The 18373-nt window shown below is 44.1% G+C and overlaps 3 non-coding genes and 1 pseudogene across 3 annotated transcripts; 1 reads left to right on the top strand and 3 right to left on the bottom strand.

The window, feature by feature from the left end:
- The first annotated feature begins 8999 nt into the window (after positions 1-8999).
- On the top strand, positions 9000-14590 carry LOC144514568 (uncharacterized; annotated as a pseudogene).
- Positions 14591-16994: 2404 nt separating this feature from the next.
- LOC144514570 (U5 spliceosomal RNA) lies at positions 16995-17110 on the bottom strand. The gene has a single exon (XR_013501472.1). It is a non-coding gene; the product is annotated as a U5 spliceosomal RNA (small nuclear RNA).
- Positions 17111-17533: 423 nt separating this feature from the next.
- Positions 17534-17723, bottom strand: LOC144514569 (U2 spliceosomal RNA). The gene has a single exon (XR_013501471.1). It is a non-coding gene; the product is annotated as a U2 spliceosomal RNA (small nuclear RNA).
- Positions 17724-18009: 286 nt separating this feature from the next.
- Positions 18010-18125, bottom strand: LOC144514571 (U5 spliceosomal RNA). The gene has a single exon (XR_013501473.1). It is a non-coding gene; the product is annotated as a U5 spliceosomal RNA (small nuclear RNA).
- Between the last annotated feature and the right edge of the window lie 248 nt (positions 18126-18373).

Here is an 18373-nt window from a genome sequence, read left to right on the forward strand (position 1 = left end):
TGGGGGCAGCTTTCACACGCCAGGATACCCTAAAAATACATCAACGCATTCACACTGGAGAGAAGCCGTACAGCTGTGATCAATGTGGGAAAACTTTTTCTGAGAGTGGTTACCTTATAAAACACCAGTGCATTCACACTGCCTTGTAAACATGTTTTCAGAGCCAAGCTGTTTCCTCCTGCATGTATGTTATTGTGGCTACGACTACATATTACGCTCCTTTCCTTTGAAGGGTTAGTCCTGTTAGAAGTGGGTCAAATGCTGTTTCTCCTGATGCTGTGTGTTTTAATGATTACTTACTGAGAATGATTTTAAAAAAACTATTATCATTACTTTTCTGCTGCTCATTAGCATGTTTCAGGGGCTTCTGATGCTCAAACTAATGGCATATTGCATATTTTCCTCATATTGTGCAGCCCTAGCTGTTACAGTGTTATCTCATTTGTGTTAAATTAATAAATAAAGGAAACTAGAGATTGCTGGCTTGAATGTCAAAGAAAGATAGATAGATAGATAGATAGATAGATAAACTCACTTTAATTGTTACATTTCAGACTTGGTGAAGTTCTGCAGTGGTCTCCCCTAATACACACCATGGTTTGCGTGTTAAAATGTACTCAGTTCTGCCTTTCTGCTGCTTAGTATTCTGCTAAAATACAACAAATTGCTTGTTGAATTTAAAACAAATGTAAGGAAAGTGTAGCCATGGTGTGTTTTGTCAATTAAATGTTTCTGCCAAATGTTCATCAGATAAAATACCCATAATACTAGACTATACTCCATACAGAAAATTAGTTTCCTTCTATCTCCTGTTAAATCACATAAGACTAGGGCTATCTAAAGTAAATTCTTGTTCATTTAGTTTGTTAGATCATTGTTCGTGTGTTGAAGTGTTTTATCCGTGTTTTATGGTTCCTAAACATAGCCTACTGTTCTGTACTATACATGTCCTGTTGCTCTCATTACGTTCTCATCTGAGCAGATTTCTGTCATTCAAACAACTTGTTTAAGTTATAGTATAGTGTAGTGTAGTATAGTGAGTTATAGTTTAAAACTTGTAACGTTACAGCCAATTTAATAGAATTAAGGGTTTTATTCGTTAAAGTTCATAAATATAGTTAATGGATACAGGAACGGTTGAATGCATATGGTTTTATTAGTACAGTTAATCCTACGGCAAGACCACCAGCAGCATGCTACTACTAACGATAGCCTCTGAGTCTGAAGTGTAACGTTGTTGACTCTGTCATGCACGCGGCGCAAGACTTCACAAGGGGCTGGAGGCAGCTGGTCTGTGTGTGTTGTAAAAAATACACCGTTGTTTGGAGAAAAAAAAAATGTAAAATGGATTTTATCTACCTGGGCAGTGCGCCCAAGTAGAACCTATGTATAGGAAACACTGCTTTAATATTTCTTTCTGATATCACATTTGGGCTTGGGAGTGGCATGGTGTCTCTATAGCGCCCCCTAATGAGTTTTAGCCTTTGACTGCATTTGTGACATCCTATAATATACTCACAAACTCAAATCAAAACAATGAAAACCTGTGAGCAATACGAGACTAGCGTGATTTGGTTAATTCGTGTTTAGCGCCCTGTAATGCAGAGAAGGCCTTAATTTGGACACATTTGGTTCGATAATCACAAAATTTGGTACACACATTTCTCCAATATACTTTTATTAGCTCCACCCAACTGGAAGTTGGCCATTTTTAATTGTATGCTCTCCAGTTATTGTTGTTTTGTAGTTTACCATCATATTATCTTCCTTTGTGGACTTTCATTTAATAATCTTTGTCTGACATTTCCTATTCACTGTTTGTATTTCCTGTGACTGAATGTGGTTTTAAATCTGTTGAGGTCTGTTCAGACTGAAAGTAAAGACACTGATGATGTCATACAAAGTCAGACAATAGAAAGCTAACAGCTGATTTATTTATCTGACTTGAAGAATAATATCAATGATTGAATTGTTTTAAATGTTTTGGAATGTGGAACAATTAAATGCAAATAAATGAAATAAAACAAGGCCACATGCTGATTATTAGTGACTTGATTTGATGGACTTCTCCGGGGAACCATCACCTTATCGTGGTGGAGAGGTTTGTGTGTCCCTATGAACCTGAGGGCTGTGTTGTCTGGAGCTTTGTGCTCCTGGTAGGGTCTCCCAAGGCAAAGTGGTCTCAGGTGAGGGGCCAGACAAAGAATGGTTCAAAAATCCTATGAAAAATCGAGGAAGGGATGAAGTGACCCTGCCCGGAGGAAGCCCGGGGCCCCCCGCCTGGAGCCAGGCCCAGATGGAGGGCTCGCCAGCGAGCGCCTGGTGGCCGGGTTTGCCACGGAGCCCGGTCGGGCACAGCCCGAAAAAGCTACGTGGCGGACATCCCTCCATCCCATGGGCCCACCACCTGTGGGAGGAACCGCTGGGGTCGGGTGCGCTGCCACATGGGTGGCAGTGAAGGTCAGGGGCCTCGACGGACCAGACCCGGGCAGCAGAGGCTGGCTCTGGGGACGTGGAATGTCACCTCTCTGTGGGGGGAAGGAGCCGGAACTTGTGCGGGAGGTGGAGCGCCACCGGTTAGATCTGGTGGGGCTTACCTCACGCACAGTCTTGGTTCTGGAACCATACTCCTGGATAGGGGTTGGACTCTTTTCTTCTCCGGAGTTGCCCAGGGTGTGAGGCGCCGGGCGGGTGTGGGGATACTCACAAGCCCCCCGGCTGAGCGCCGCTACGTTGGAGTTTAACCCGGTGGACGAGAGGGTCGCTCCCCTACGCCTGCGGGTTGTGGGGGGGGAAAAATCCCTGACTGTTGTTTGTGCATATGCACCAAACAAGAGTTCAGAGTATTCGGCCTTCTTGGAGACCTTGAGTGGAGTCCTGCATGGGGCTCCAGTCGGGGACTCCATAGTTCTGCTGGGGGGACTTCAACGCGCACGTGGGTAATGATGGAGACACATGGAGAGGCGTGATTGGGAGGAACGGCCTCCCTGATCTAAACCAGAGTGGTTGTTTGTTGTTGGACTTCTGTGCTAGTCATGGATTGTCTATAACGAACACCATGTTCGAACATAGGGATGCTCATAAGTGTACTTGGTACCAGAGCACCCTAGGCCAAAGGTCAATGATCGATTTTATAATCGCTTTCATCTGATCTGAGGCCATATGTTTTGGACACTCGGGTGAAGAGAGGGGCGGAGCTGTCAACCGATCACCATCTGGTGGTGAGTTGGGTCAGGGGTGGGGGAAGACTCTGGACAGACCTGGTAAGCCCAAACGGGTAGTGCGGGTAAATTGGGAACGTCTGGAGGAGGCCCCTGTCCGACAGACTTTCAACTCACACCTCCGGGCGGAGCTTTTCGTGCATCCCTGTGGAGGCTGGGGGCATTGAACCCGAGTGGACAATGTTCAAAGTTTCCATTGCTGAAGCTGCGGTGAGGAGCTGTGGTCTTAGGGTCTTAGGTGCCTCAAGGGGCGGTAACCCACGAACACCGTGGTGGACACCGGTGGTCAGGGAAGCCGTCCGATTGAAGAAGGAGTCTTTCCGGGATATGTTATCCCAGACGACTCCGGAGGCAGTTGCAAGGCACCGAAGGGCTCGAAGGGCTGCAGCCTCTGCCGTGAAAGAGGCAAAGCAGCGTGTGTGGGAGAAGTTCGGAGAAGACATGGAGAAGGACTTTCGGTCGGCACCAAGGTACTTCTGAAAACCGTTCGCCACCTCAGGAGGGGGGAAGCGGGGAACCATCCAAGCTGTGTACAGTAAGGATGGGACGCTGTTGACCTCAACTGAGGAGGTAATAGGGCGGTGGAAGGAGCACTTTGAGGAACTCCTAACCGACTAATACGCCCTCTATGGTAGAGGCAGAGCTGGAGGATGAGGGGGGGGATTGGCATCAATTTCCCTGGTGGAGGTTGCTGAGGTAGTTAAACAACTCCACAGTGGCAAAGCCCCAGGAATTGATGAGATCCGTCCAGAAATGCTTAAAGCTCTGGGTGTGGAGGGGTTGTCTTGGCTGACACGCCTCTTCAACATTGCGTGGAAGTCTGGGACGGTGCCTAAGGAGTGGCAGACCGGGGTGGTGGTTCCCTTTAAAAAAGGGGGGACCAGAGGGTGTGTGCCAATTACAGGGGTATCACACTTCTCAGCCTCCCGGTAAAGTCTACTCCAAGGTGCTGGAAAGGAGGGTTCGGTCGATAGTCGAATCTCAGGTTGAAGAGGAACAATGCGGATTCCGCCCTGGTCGTGGAACAACGGACCAGATCTTTACTCGCAAGGATCCTGAGGGAGCCTGGGAGTATGCCCAACCAGTCTACATGTGTTTTGTGGATCTGGAGAAGGCGATGACCGGGTGCCCCGGGAGATACTGTGGGAGGTGCTGCGGGAGTACAGGGGTGAGGGGGGTCCCTTCTCAGGGCCATCCACCTCTGTACGACCAAAGCGAGAGCTGTGTCCGGGTTCTCGGCAGTAAGTCGGACTCGCTTTCAGGTGAGAGTTGGCCTCCGCCAGGGCTGCGCTTGTCACCAATCCTGTTTGTAGTATTTATGGACAGGATATCGAGGCGTAGTCGGGGTGGAGAGGGGTTGCAGTTCGGTGGGCTGGGGATCTCATCGCTGCTTTTTTGCAGATGATGTGGTCCTGATGGCATCATCGGCCTGTGACCTTCAGCACTCACTGGATCGGTTCGCAGCCGAGTGTGAAGCGGCTGGGATGAGGATCAGCACCTCTAAATCGGAGGCCATGGTTCTCAGCAGGAAACCGATGGAGTGCCTTCTCCAGGTAGGGAATGAGTCCTTACCCCAAGTGAAGGAGTTCAAGTACCTTGGGGTCTTGTTCGCGAGTGAGGGGACAATGGAGCGGGAGATTGGTCGGAGAATCGGCACAGCAGGTGCGGTATTACATTCAATTTATCGCACCGTTAGACGAAAAAGAGAGCTGAGCCAGAAGGCAAAGCTCTCAATCTACCGGTCAGTTTTTTGTTCCTACCTCACCTATGGTCATGAAGGCTGGGTCATGACCGAAAGAACAAGATCCAGGGTACAAGCGGCCGAAATGGGTTTCCTCAGGAGGGTAGCTGGCGTCTCCCTTAGAGATAGGGTGAGAAGCTCAGTTATCCGTGAGGAGCTCGGAGTAGAGCCGCTGCTCCTTTGCGCCGAAAGGAGCCAGTTGAGGTGGTTCGGGCATCTGGTAAGGATGCCCCCTGGGCGCCTCCCCTAGGGAGGTGTTCCAGGCACGTCCCAGCTGGGAGGAGGCCTCGGGGAGACCCAGGACTAGGTGGAGGGATTATATCTCTAACCTGGCCTGGGAACGCCGGGATCCCCCCAGTCGGAGCTGGTTAATGTGGCCCGGGAAAGGGAAGTTTGGGGTCCCCTGCTGGAGCTGCTACCCCCGCGACCCGACCCCGGATAAGCGGATGAAGATGGATGGATGGATGGATGTATTCTTCCTGTTGTGTCTGTGTTTAAACTCCTAATTAAAAGGTAAAGTTTCCATCCACTAAAAGTTCTGTTGTTGCCGCTGACAGACTCAGATTATTATTCTAAGAGTCTGACAACATTACCTACAGAGATAGAGCTTTTAGTTAAAGAGTAAGATCCTTTTAGTTTAACATGAAATCACCATCACCAAACCCACCAGACTCCATGTAAATAATCAGGACTTTTAGTGTGTATAGAGCCAGCATATTTCCACATGTAAATGGGTGAATTAAGGGTTTATTTCAGCCAAACCAGAGTGGTGATTGTTGGAACAGTGGAAAGATGAACCAAGACGGCTTTTGATAGTTTCTATTTAGTTTCTGTTTAGTTGGTGATTGCTCGTTTACTTCCCCCACCATAGTCGCTCAGACATGTAGCCTCAAACTGCAAATATCCTGCTCTCCATGTCTCTGAAATAGGCTGACAGACTATTTACACTCATAATGACCGACACCAGACTCACGCCCTGGCCACGGTTACATTCGGTAGCCTGGTGTCTCCTCGTGACAGCCTAACTACCATGTAGCAACATTCACTTCTAACATTTAACTTAACATAACTACCAAGATAACATGACGTGTATTTGTATGTGATATAATACTTTCCCCTTGGTAATGTAGCCTATGAATTTCCATGAACACAATTCTAAGATGCACGAGACATAAAGGCTTCTGGGATCGGTTGATAACTCCAACTTTCCGAGAACCTAGACACCCGTTTGATTACAAAGACTCATGCATTGGGCACGGTTACGGTCTCGTTCAGTAGCCTGTAGCCTAGCCTAATGGGAGCTGTGAATTGGTAAACCGTAGCCTACCTAACGTGCCGTTAATTCTCATTCGGCAAGAGTTTGTTAACTTGTCAACTCGTTTTAGTACAGGACATGCACAAAAAATACTGCAAAGTGGTGATTTTGTAAACACAAACATAGGCTACATTAAAGAGTACAATGATATCACAGTCTTTTATTCGCAGAGTATTCGATGCACTGATACATTACAATGGCTCATGGGATTGGCTCTCACTGTTAGTACAGCATTCAGTAAGTGAGTCAACAGTCACGAAAACAGTCATATATATATATATATATATATATATATATATATATATATATATATAATACACAGTGTAATGCTGTGTATTTAATATTGTTGTTGTCACCTCCCTCCAAATAAACACCAATATATTTTGGAAATATAAACACTGAAAACAGCAGTTTTATTGTTGGAATATTTATATATTATATATCATATAAATGTAAAAACTCAGCACATTGACCGAAGGATAATTGATAACTGTCATAGTTTGTGTAAAAATGTTTGATGATGAGTAAGGTTTTGTAAATTTAAAAACAAATTTAAAAAAAAACAATTCTAGAAGAAGGTGGTTCTTAAAGACAAGAGTTCTAAAAGTCAATTCCAGTGACTCAATCAGAATCATTCTTCATTCTTAACACACTCTCAAGTGTGTACGTTACTATGGCAATGGTGTTGGTTTTGTTGACATTTAAACACAAGAGTTCTAGAAAGTTAATTCCAGTGACTCCATTAGATCATTGTTGATACACTCTTCAGCCTGAACACATCCTGTTCTTTTGTGCCTGTTGAATCAACTGTGCTTGAGTACGCTCTACTCTCCAGTCTATTAGAAATCGTTGGAAAATTTTCATTGTCACTTTGACACTTCAGCCTGTTCTGCATGTTGATATACAGCAACAACATACCAATGGAGTTCGTTGAAGGACGCAGAGGCATCTACAGACCCATCAGGGTGTTGTTCGACACGCCCATATATGAGCGGGCTTTGCAGCTCTGCTGGCATACGAAGTCTTACAAGTCCAAGATTGCATTGGTGATTGAACTTTTGAGGCTTCAGCGGGAAAATAGGATCCCATCTAAGGTGACATTGGAAGATATGACAGACCTGCTGGTAGAGCAAAGCAAAGATACAATAAGAGTGCAGCTCTGGGAGTTTGAATTGGAGGACTTTGATGAGGAAGACACCAAGCCTCTTCTCATGCTGGTGTGGGAGGTGAACAACAGCATGAAAATGAGAGACATTGCGTTTGAAGCCAGAAGGCTACTCAAGTCACCAGAAGACATCCCTCCTTGTTTTCAACATCCAAAGCTTGTTAATTTGGCTCAAGAGTATGGCAGGAGCCTGACAGAGCAGCTGCAGTCGGCCCCCAGGTCCAAACTTCTCAGCCCAGGAGATGTGGTGGTGGAGGTGGTTCCAAAAGTCTTGCAGGGCTTCTGGTTACCTCCTCCAAGCACCTTCCTCGACATGCCCTCCCAGCAGCTCAGTGAAATGGCTGTTGGTGTCACAAAGTTTGTTTTGGACCGGGTCTCCACTGCTTTGTCCACTGTGCACCATCGGGTCAACTTCTTCCGCTCCATCAGAGACAGCATGGTCCTGTCTATCCAGGAAACGGTTAGGCAGATGTACCCTCCAGACGTCCTGAGGAGAAGGCTTAACTCCTTTGCAGCACAGGTGCTGAACACTATTGTTGATGCTGCAGTGAAAGAGGTCCTTCTGCTGTTTCAGCCTCAGACAGATACCCATGTGCCTGCAAATTCAAGCACCAAAGACAATTGCACCCAGCACACCCAGGCTGGAGATTTGAATGAGGAGCCTGTTCTGGAGGAAGATGGAGATCCAATCCAAGATCCAGAAGATTTGTATTCTCCACCCACTCCTCTGACTCCCAATGGTGAACCTGCTGCCAATATTTTCTTGGATGTAACAGTATCATCTGCCTCTATGCCCTGCCTAGAAGCCTGCTCTGCTGTGGTTCCAGCTCTGCCATCTTCTGTCCCCCCTACTGATGAACCTCTTGCCATCACTGTCATTCAGGATGGTTTGACAATTAGCCAGATTGAACCAGCGGAGCAGTTTACCCCAGAGACAGACTTTGCCGAGTTGTCATCACCACCACTTCCTCTGACCCCTGCCACTGAATATCCAGTCACGACATCAGTCCTGGATAGTAACAATGTGAATGAAAGGACCACCAGAAAACATGACTCTTCTGTCTTGTCTCCTCCACATGCTTCTCTGACTAGTTCTAAATCTTCTGCAAATATTGACTTGGATGAAACAGAGGATTCTTCCTCTGTGCCCAGCCTAAAAGCCCCTGTGGCTACAGCTCCTCCACCCCCTCTGACTCCTCCTGCTGAACCCACAGTGACTACATCAGTCCTTAATAGTGAGGACTTGAGCGAGCAGATCACCACAGAACCAGACTCTGTTGTGGCTTCAGCTCCAACACCTACCGTGACCCCTGTTGATGAACCTCCTACCATCACTGTTGTCCAGGATGGTTTGACAATCAGCCAGATTGAACCAGCTGAGCAGCCTGCACCAAAGGCCGACTTTGCTAAAGGGGACATCTCCACCACTTCCCATGACTCCCCCTGCTGAACCCCCAGTCATTACTTTAGTCCTGAATGGTGAGGATGTGATCAAGGAGCTCAGCAGAGAACCAGACTCAGCTGTGACTGCGACTTTACAGGCTCTTCCAATCAACCATGATGCAGCGCAGGATGACCTTACAATCAGCCAGGTTAAGGTTGAAAAGAAGAGTGGAGTCCAGCGCTTCTTCAGTTGGTTCAGGAAAACGCTATGCTGCTGTTGCCTGCCTGAAGACGCAGACTGAGGGCCAGATGTACTAACGCTTTTGCACCCACTTCAGGCGTATTTGTTTCGCAACGTGCGCGTAAAAGCATGGCGATGTAGGCTATGTACAAACAGGCCGCACTGAGGTAAAAGCGTATGGTGTTATATATGTGCCTCATTCCTGAGCGAGTAATTGTATGTTTTGAGCACAGAGAACTATATTCTGCAAGCACATTATATGACTATTATTTTGAACACAAATTAACCAACCTGATCTCACAGAATTGCGTGAAACGATCACAAACTCTTAACACCGCATTACGTGGTGGAGGCACGGAATGTGTGAAAATTACGTGTGGCCACCACAGAAACAATACCAATGTAAACCAACGAGGATTCTTTGTCGTGGTGGACACACGGATTCACTGGTTTAATAACGTCATGCAATAGGCGGTAGTTTTCAAGTTTTAAAACTTCTGTGTGTAAGGTGTAGAAAATGTAACGACTTTTTTTATTTCGTATAGTCAACGTCACAGCACCGGACGCTTTACCGCATTCATTTTTGTTAAACTTCGTTGTGTGAAATGTAAAAAAAGTAAGTATTTATTTTATTTTATATAGTAACATATAATGTATGTATTGAATGTCTTTTATTTATAATATCAAGTGATTCAGAAGAAGATTATGTCGTTACCACGGCAACTTTACGTCGCTGACTGACGCTGCTGCAATGCGCATCCATTCATTTGGAATGTTATCATTGGATTGAATGGGCGTTATCAGTGGTTATCAGCCTCATAGATATGGGTCAGAAGGGGCCTGCTACGCCTACTGGTAGGCTCAGAAGGCTGTTATCATCCATTCGCATGGTTAATCACGGATAAATACACGAGAAGACTCCAGATCCAATCCCAGGAGGAATCCAGGTCGCCGCTAACCGGAAGTCTGCTGGATAACGGGGATATGTACAGGTAAGACCATTAAAATGAGAGCCTTTAAACTGTGATTATTTAGTCAAAAGGCGTCAATAAGCGAAAACAATACAGAAAAAAATGTTTTAACTGTTTTATGATGGCGTGACATTAGTGTTGACATGATAACGTTATGGTATACGTGCAGTTAAGTGTCCCAAATACCCCATACAATGTCCTTAATTAATTATGAACGTGCTAAACCACCTGTACCATAACCTTAACCTGTCTCAAATAAGACCCTCATCATTTGGGACACTCAGTTTTTGGAAAATAATTTTGGACACTAAACTGCACGTAAGTTGAACGTTATTATATTATTAGCCTACTTGCTTTACGTTAGCATACACGTTACAAATTAGCACGTGCCATGGGCTACATCTGTAGCACTGAGGATAGATCAAATGGACTCCAGGTGTCCTGAGCTTCATTTTATAAGCATATCCATGAATTTTAGCCTGCCATGTTTGTTATCAGATGACTGTCTATCTATTAGAAATAGATAGACTGTGGTGTCTCTGTCGCTTATTTGTAAGTGAGCAGTGAGGGAGGCTAACATAAACATTCATTGCTGTCCTCAACATTGAACTTCAAAAACAATATCCAAAAGCACAGGTCTGTCTGTCTGTCTGTCTGTCTATCTCTTTATCTAACTTTTTTCGTGTCCCTTTACGGCATCAATTTCCTTTTATTTTTATTTCAGGGCTGCTTTAAATCCATGGACTTCTGTGGTAAGTTTGTTTTATTTCTTACCATACACTGTCTATATTGAACAATCCAAAATTAGGTTTTGGGCCAAGCTGCATAGAAAGTGTGCCCATATACAAATCTGTCATGTGCAAGTTTCTCTCTGTTGATGTTTCAGGTTGAAGATGGCCCAGAGAGGTAAGCCTTACAGTTGCTAATCTAGGAGCATTAGGCGAGTGTGTATGAGAAAGATAGTATGATATTAAAAATGACACTTGTTTATTACTGATTGATTGCTGACCAGCTTTTTCTTTATTATTGAACGAGAGAACACAAATTCATGAAGAACAGGTTGGTTCCCCCCTCATATCAAGAGCTGCATCAGCTACTGGTTTGGAAACCAGTGTCATAGAAGTAAGGTTTACTTTAATGCCACACTTACAATCAACAGATCAAATAAATACATCATTCTGCTGTACTGCTGGTAAAAATCAAATGTTTTTGTTAACTTCTCTGCTTTTCTTCATAGTAGTCAGATTCATCTACCAACCCTTATAGAGCTGGCTCAGGTTTGCCTTGCACCAGCTCTTAGTTCTGCTGTTATAGTTTTAGACTGCCGGGGGACTTCCTTTGACACACTGAGCTCCTCTCTCCTCTCTCTCTCCATCTGTGTGCATCCATGTCCCAGAAATGCTTGTTACTAACTTAGCTCTGGGGAGCTTATTCCCCGGAGTCCTTATGTTTTCTCACCCCGCAGTTTTCCTTGGATTAGGGTGGCATCTAAATCATGGTTGCAGCTGCTGCTGTGGTCCTGCTCGACGCCCTGCTACGTCCTGTTACACCCTGCTACACCCTGCAGTGCCTTGCTACGTCCTGCTACGTCCTGGTACGTCCTGCTACACCTTGCAGTGCACTGCTACGTCCTCCTACACCCTGCTACGCCTTTCAGTGCCCTGCTACGCTATAAACACACACACACACACACACACACACACACACTAACTCTTGGGGGGAATTACTGGAATTGTTGGGTCTTTGTAAATTATAGTGTGGTCTAGACCTACTCTATCTGTAAAGTGTCTTGAGATAACTCTTGTTATGATTTGATACCATAAATAGAATACAATTGAATTCAGTATAATTGGTGTAACACTCTTTTTTTATGTTTTCTCTCTTTCAGAACTGGATTGGTAACTACAAAAGGTCCTTTAAAGCTTCTTCTAAGCCCCAGCCGCCAATGTCGGGACATTCTCAAAAACAAAGGTGAGAAACAACATTTAATGGATGCTTTTAATTGTTATACTAAATGGATTGTTGTTGTACATAGCGGCCATAGCCAAGTGAACCAGTGTGTTGGACAGATTGTCAGATTTTCTCTGTATGAATTTACTATATAAAGAGATGCTGACTCTAAGGTCTTAAGTTTTCTGTGCATCTATTTTTGTTCTCAGGCACAATGAATGATATTAAGGGTAGGTGGTCCACATTAAGGGAAGATGTCAAGCAACAGTATGTTCAGGAGGCAGCAGCACTGAAGGCACATGGGCAGACACAGGACCTTAGCCCTGAGATGAGGGAGCTTAAAATAAAAGGGCATCTGAAGAACCTGAAGTTAGAGGTTTGGAAAGAAGCTTCCTTTGCTAGGCATTAGTGGTATCATTCTAGTATTAGATGTAAGGATGATTGATGGCAATTGTGATGTGAGCAGTACATTGTGACAGACAATTGGAGTGTTTATCTATAGATTATTTTATAATTTCAAATGAATTCATCCCAAATAAACATTGCATCTGATTTTTCAACATGTAGGGTGTCGAAGGCTTATACCACCCCTCTCAAACTACATTCCTACTGGTTGGGCTAGTCTATTCAGATCAAGGTGGTCAATTGAAACATTAGTAGTCACATATGGCTATGGGTCCATTAGACTCCATGTATATGGAGCTAATGTAAGTTTATTTCTTCAGCGTATGTTGGATTTTTAAAATGAACGTTTGTCCATTTTGTTTATAATCAATTATTTACTATTTTTTGTGGTTTGCTTGTTTCTCTAAATATTGTAAAGGTGTCCAAGCTTGAGGCTTTGGGTGTGGAGACGGCCATTTTATCCTTTGACAGTCAAAAGGCCAGCTTAGAGCTCTTTGAAATGAGTAGCAAGGAAGCCACTGTGTTCCTTGATTCAACGGACACAGTGAACAATTTTGCACTGCATTTCAAAGGTAATATTGGTTGTATGAAAGTCAACAGAAATGGACTCAGCCCCATAATAGTGCAAATATACATAAAACAGTTTTATGGAATTAATTGTTGTCTGTTTTCACATCTGCAGCCAGCTCCTCAGCCTCAACACCCACTACTAAAGATCCCATCATTGTGCTTTTGAAAAAAGTGCAAGATCTTTTCAACCAGAGATATAGTAAGCATATGTTCAAACACTTTTTTAGACTGATGTAAAGAAATGCCTCAAAGTTATATCTTGATAACCTAATATACCTTCAAGAATCAATGGCATTTATCAAATTAATAAATGATGTATCTAATGTACCCATCAACCATAAGATTATGACACTTTAACAAAACTAGTTTTCAACAGGAGGGAAGTCAGAATTATCCATTTTATTGCATGTTGTCATATATTGTATATGCGTCTTTGACAGTTTGTAAGGGTTGTGACAATATTCCTCAGTTGGAGTTTTCATCATTATAGTTGAACACGTTTTCTAAAAAGGCACCTCTCCAGAATATCCTAGAAGTGTTTAGTTGAATGGGACTGGGATGGCCCTTGGCAATGGTTTCCATCTTTTTCATGCTCCTAAAACTATTCAGTAATTCAATTCTCTGTCTATCCTTCCTGTGAATGATATACCTTCATTGATACTGCTATGTGATTCATTGTTCTCCAGTAATACGGGAAGACCAATTATTTGTTATGCTCATATTACACGTGTTTTCCTTTTTCCTAAACATATCAATTAGATACAGCACAATGCACCCCCACTGACATGGCAGAGGGAATGTCTGAGCACATGGACGCAGAAGGTATGCTGAGTTGTCTTATGGACTGAGTAGCTGGAGAGGTGGCAGTTCACCTCCTGGGCACTGCCAGGGTGATCTTTAGCAAGGCACCGAACCCCCCCCCAACTGCTGGAGATCAATACAAAATATAAATGAAAATATTGAATTAAATGGAAATGAATATATAACATTAAACTTAAGAAGCACATTTCCCTAATATGTAACTTTTGTAATTCAATTCTCATTCCACAGCATATCTGACCACTGTCCACATTAATGTCTGATGCAAATGATATGATGACATTTTCACCTTTGTGTCGTGGTTGAATGTCTTTAAATCAACAGACACAGCAGTTTGCATCCAGAAGAAGTCAGTGGAACAGATCTTTGAGGCCATGTGTGGAAATGGTATTTCTTGCAATCTTAATACATTTTGAAAGCCAATTGCTACAAATCAGTTTTTGGTATTGCTTAAATGAAACTTCTGAGGTCTGCCATTGACATTTGACAGAGAAAAGCTCACTTGTTTGAAAATTACAATATATAGATACAATATGTATCCAAGTGGCATTAAACAGCTTCTATAAGCTTGGTATCCTGATCATTTCACACTTTGAATTGGCTGTTGAGATTCAGATTTAGATGTTTACTATAACCATTGACAGTATAAATGCTGCCAAATTGCATTACAAATTTGAATTAAGATTCAAAATGTGTATGAAGAAAGATGTTATTGTGTTTTCTTTTATGTTCTTTAGGGGCACAGCAGATGGAAGGAGAGTCCTCAGAAACAGCCACTAATGTAGCCATCGTGATGACTGCAGATGAAGGTATCTGTCCAAACTGTTGGTATTTATATTTAACCAGGAAGTCCCATTGATACTAATAACGCCTTTTTCAAGCAGCAAAGATAAAAACAAGTCATTTCAACAGATTACAATATTGCAATACGTAATCACAATGATGTTATTACAGGTGAAAACTGGTTGCATGTGATTGAACCTAAAATGCATTTCATTTAGGTGCAGTACAGTGAAAAAACAGAAGTTGAAACAACTGAAAATAAAATATAAGAACAAAGGTTGTGACATGAAAACTAGGGATATTTCCAGTACAACGGTTGATATACTGAAAAGGCCAGGCCTGTTATCTATGGAGAAAAAACGTCAGTTTAGTGTTTTTTGACCATGGTAACTGTTGTGCTGTGATAAACTGAGGTGCAGGTGACCTGATAAAATGGGTCACTAAATAATTCCTTAAATTAACTCACTAATTTAACCTTTTCAGAACTTATGTTTTCATTTCCCAGCCCCTCAGCCCCCTCTGTTTGCCAAACCAGCTCAATTTAAATGTCAACTGGGCTCCACAGTCTTTTCTGACTTATTTTATTGTTATTTAACTTGGCTTGGTGTTTAACCGTTAAAAATCAGGGAGATTTTCATTTGGCAAAAGTTGTAAATGAAATGGCTGCCTTAGAGACATTGTTTTATATATGTTGATGATTTCAACTAACTGGCTTCACTTCCAAAATATTTCTGTTTTTCTTTCGGTAGATGGAGGCAATTTGTGCTGTGTCTGCAGCATCCATTTTGATGACAAGAAGAAGAAGGCTACAAAGAAGTGGCGTCCATGGTCTCAGTGCTCAGTGTGCCAATCATGGTCCCACACTGCCTGTGCTTTTAAAAGAACCATGTGCCTTCATTGCCAGGGTCAACACACCATGCAAACAGCCTGATTTCTAGTAGTCTATATCTAGGTAGATATTTTCATTTACCCTAGTTAAGATTCTTTGTACTTTATTGTTGTTTATTGGCGTCAAACCGAGCGCTTCTTTCACCACAACTCCGGGCCCACGAAGTCCGCCAGCCACTGCGACGCATGTCTCTTTCGGTCGGTATCCAAATTGAACGACGGGCAGCTCAGCGTGCATTATTTGGTTTTCCACAAGACAGAAGAAGGGTGCACCGTTCCCGGCGGCGCTGCAATACCAGGTCGATCGCGTGGAATGAGCGGAGCAAGCCCTTTTTCAACTCCCATTGCTAAAAATCCATTTAATACGTTTACACTTACGATTACACTTACACAATTGGTACACTCCTCAAAGGTATGCCCAATTTCTCTACATTTCCCACAAATTATCTGTTGACATGCTTCTGCCAGGTGCCCATGCTCACCACACTTGCGGCAGAGCTTGGGCTGTCCCTGGTAGTGGATGTAGCCTCTGTTGTTACCGAGAACTATCATTGATGGCAGATGTTTCAGGCCCTGGAAGCCCTGAGGGTCCTGGCCTTGGTGTATGGGGACCCTCCACGCGCAATTCCAGATTCCATCCTCATCTCTCACCTTGGTAGCCTGGCCTTTCACAGTGCAATATCTCCCCAGCCACAAACAAATGTCATCCGCATTCACTGTCTCATTGAACATTCTGACAATGACTGTTTTAAAGGCATTGTCAGTCAGTTTCTCAACATTGAAAGTGGAAAACTGGTGTTTTTCATTTTCATATCTGTTCCAGAAGTCTCTGAGAACACTGGCAGAGCGAAAGCTTACATCAAAACCTTTGTTAAAAGGCAGGGTAACAATACAATTTATATCTTCTGGTGGGAAAAGTAACGTTCTCTGTATTAGCTTCCTGGAGAAGTCAAGCCTCGACATCACCAACGGACTGCCATCTTTGTCTTTAAAAGTGAAACGGACGCTGTGGTGCCTCCGCATGCCAGCATGGCTGGCTGACATGGTGGAGACCCCACTCAACTGACCTATTTGAGGTCAAAAATAAAGTTTTAAGCAACTTACTTACCTTTGTGAATGAGCAAATTACAAGGAATTTTAACAATTTCAAACAATATGTAACAATATCCTCCAAAAACAGAGAAAACAAGGCCACAAACAGGCAGAGTTTCCCGATTAACCGGAGGTGATCGCAGTCTTAACCAAAAGGCCGAGAAGCGATGAGCACCACCTGTTTTCTGTCCGGCGCAACCTCCCGGACGGTTCGCACTTGTCATGGTCCAGTACTTTTAATTGGGCATAACAATAGCTGCTACTTAGCACCCCCGCCCAAGCGCTCCATGGTGAAGCACCTAAGGCTGGTTAAAGACAGCTTGTTTGGTTTTCAAAATTGGACAAGGTTCAGCCAAATGGCAACGCTCCCTCTGTGTCCTGTTTCTGTGCTGCTGATAACAACAGAAATCTAGTTAAGGACAGCTTATTTGCTTTTCACAAGTACACAAGCCTCAGCCAAACAGCAGAGCCCACCAAAAATAGGTTCAACTCATTGGTGTTCCTCTCCACGGAAGTCTTTAGTAAAAGGCGAAAGACTTGTGCGTTATGAAGAGAAACCAGAGTAAGTACAGCCCTGTACTCGAGAGCAGCCGGAAACCCTAGTCGTCCCAGTCCAAACCCTCGCGGTAATCCTCACTTGGTGTTCCGCTTTCCAAATCCAAGGCCACACGGCCAATATTTTCTCTCTGCTGCTTTTCCTGCCAATCAATAGTGCAAATCTCGCTGCACTTTTGTGAGACTTCATCTTGCTGTTTATTCGCTGCTGCGTTTTTCACCCCAGTTGTCGTGTATTAAGAGTATTATAACAGCGTTTTGATACCAGGAACCCAATGAGGTTTTGACAGATCATTCAGTCAAACCGGCGCTTCTTGCCACAACTCCGGGCCACGAAGTCCGCCAGCCACTGCGACGCATGTCTCTTTCGGTCCGGTATCAAATTGAGCGACGGGCAGCTCAGCGTGCATTATTTGGTTTTCCACAAGACAGAAGAAGGGTGCACCGTTCCCGGCGGCGCTGCAATACCAGGTCGATGCGTGGAATGAACGGAGCAAGCCCCTTTTTCAACTCCCATTGCTAAAAATCCATTTAATACGTTGTCCCCTGATAGAGGACATATCAGATATTAAACTGATAAGAACAGATACTACACTTGATCTTAGCCAAAAGGCCGAGAGCGATGAGCACCACCTGTTTGCTGTCCGGCGCAACCTCCCCGGACGGTTCGCACTTGTCATGGTCCAGTACTTTTAATTGGGCATAACAATAGCTGCTGCTTAGCACCCCCGCCCAAGCGCTCCATGGTGAAGCACCTAAGGCTGGTTGAAGACAGCTTGTTTGGTTTTCAAAAATTGGACAAGGTTCAGCCAAATGGCAATGCTCCCTCTGTGTCCTGTTTCTGTGCTGCTGCTGATAACAACAGAAGTCTAGTTAAGGACAGCTTATTTGCTTTTCACAAGTACACAAGGCTCAGCCAAACAGCAGAGCCCACCAAAAAATAGGTTCAACTCATTGGTGTTCCTCTCCACGGAAGTCTTTAGTAAAGGCGAAAGACTTGTGCGTTATGAAGAGAAACCAGAGTAAGTACAGCCCTGTACTCGAGAGCAGCCGTAAACCCTAGTCGTCCCAGTCCAAACCCTCGCGGTAAGCCTCACTTGGTGTGCCGCTTTCCAAATCCAAGGCCACACGGCCAATATTTTCTCTCTGCTGCTTTTCCTGCCAATCAATAGTGCAAATCTCGCTGCACTTTTGTGAGACTTCATCTTGCTGTTTATTCGCTGCTGCGTTTTTCACCCCAGTTGTCGTGTCTTAAGAGTATTATAACAGCGTTT

This window comes from Sander vitreus, unplaced genomic scaffold, assembly GCF_031162955.1.
Source record: "Sander vitreus isolate 19-12246 unplaced genomic scaffold, sanVit1 ctg615_0, whole genome shotgun sequence".
NCBI lineage: Eukaryota > Metazoa > Chordata > Actinopteri > Perciformes > Percidae > Sander > Sander vitreus.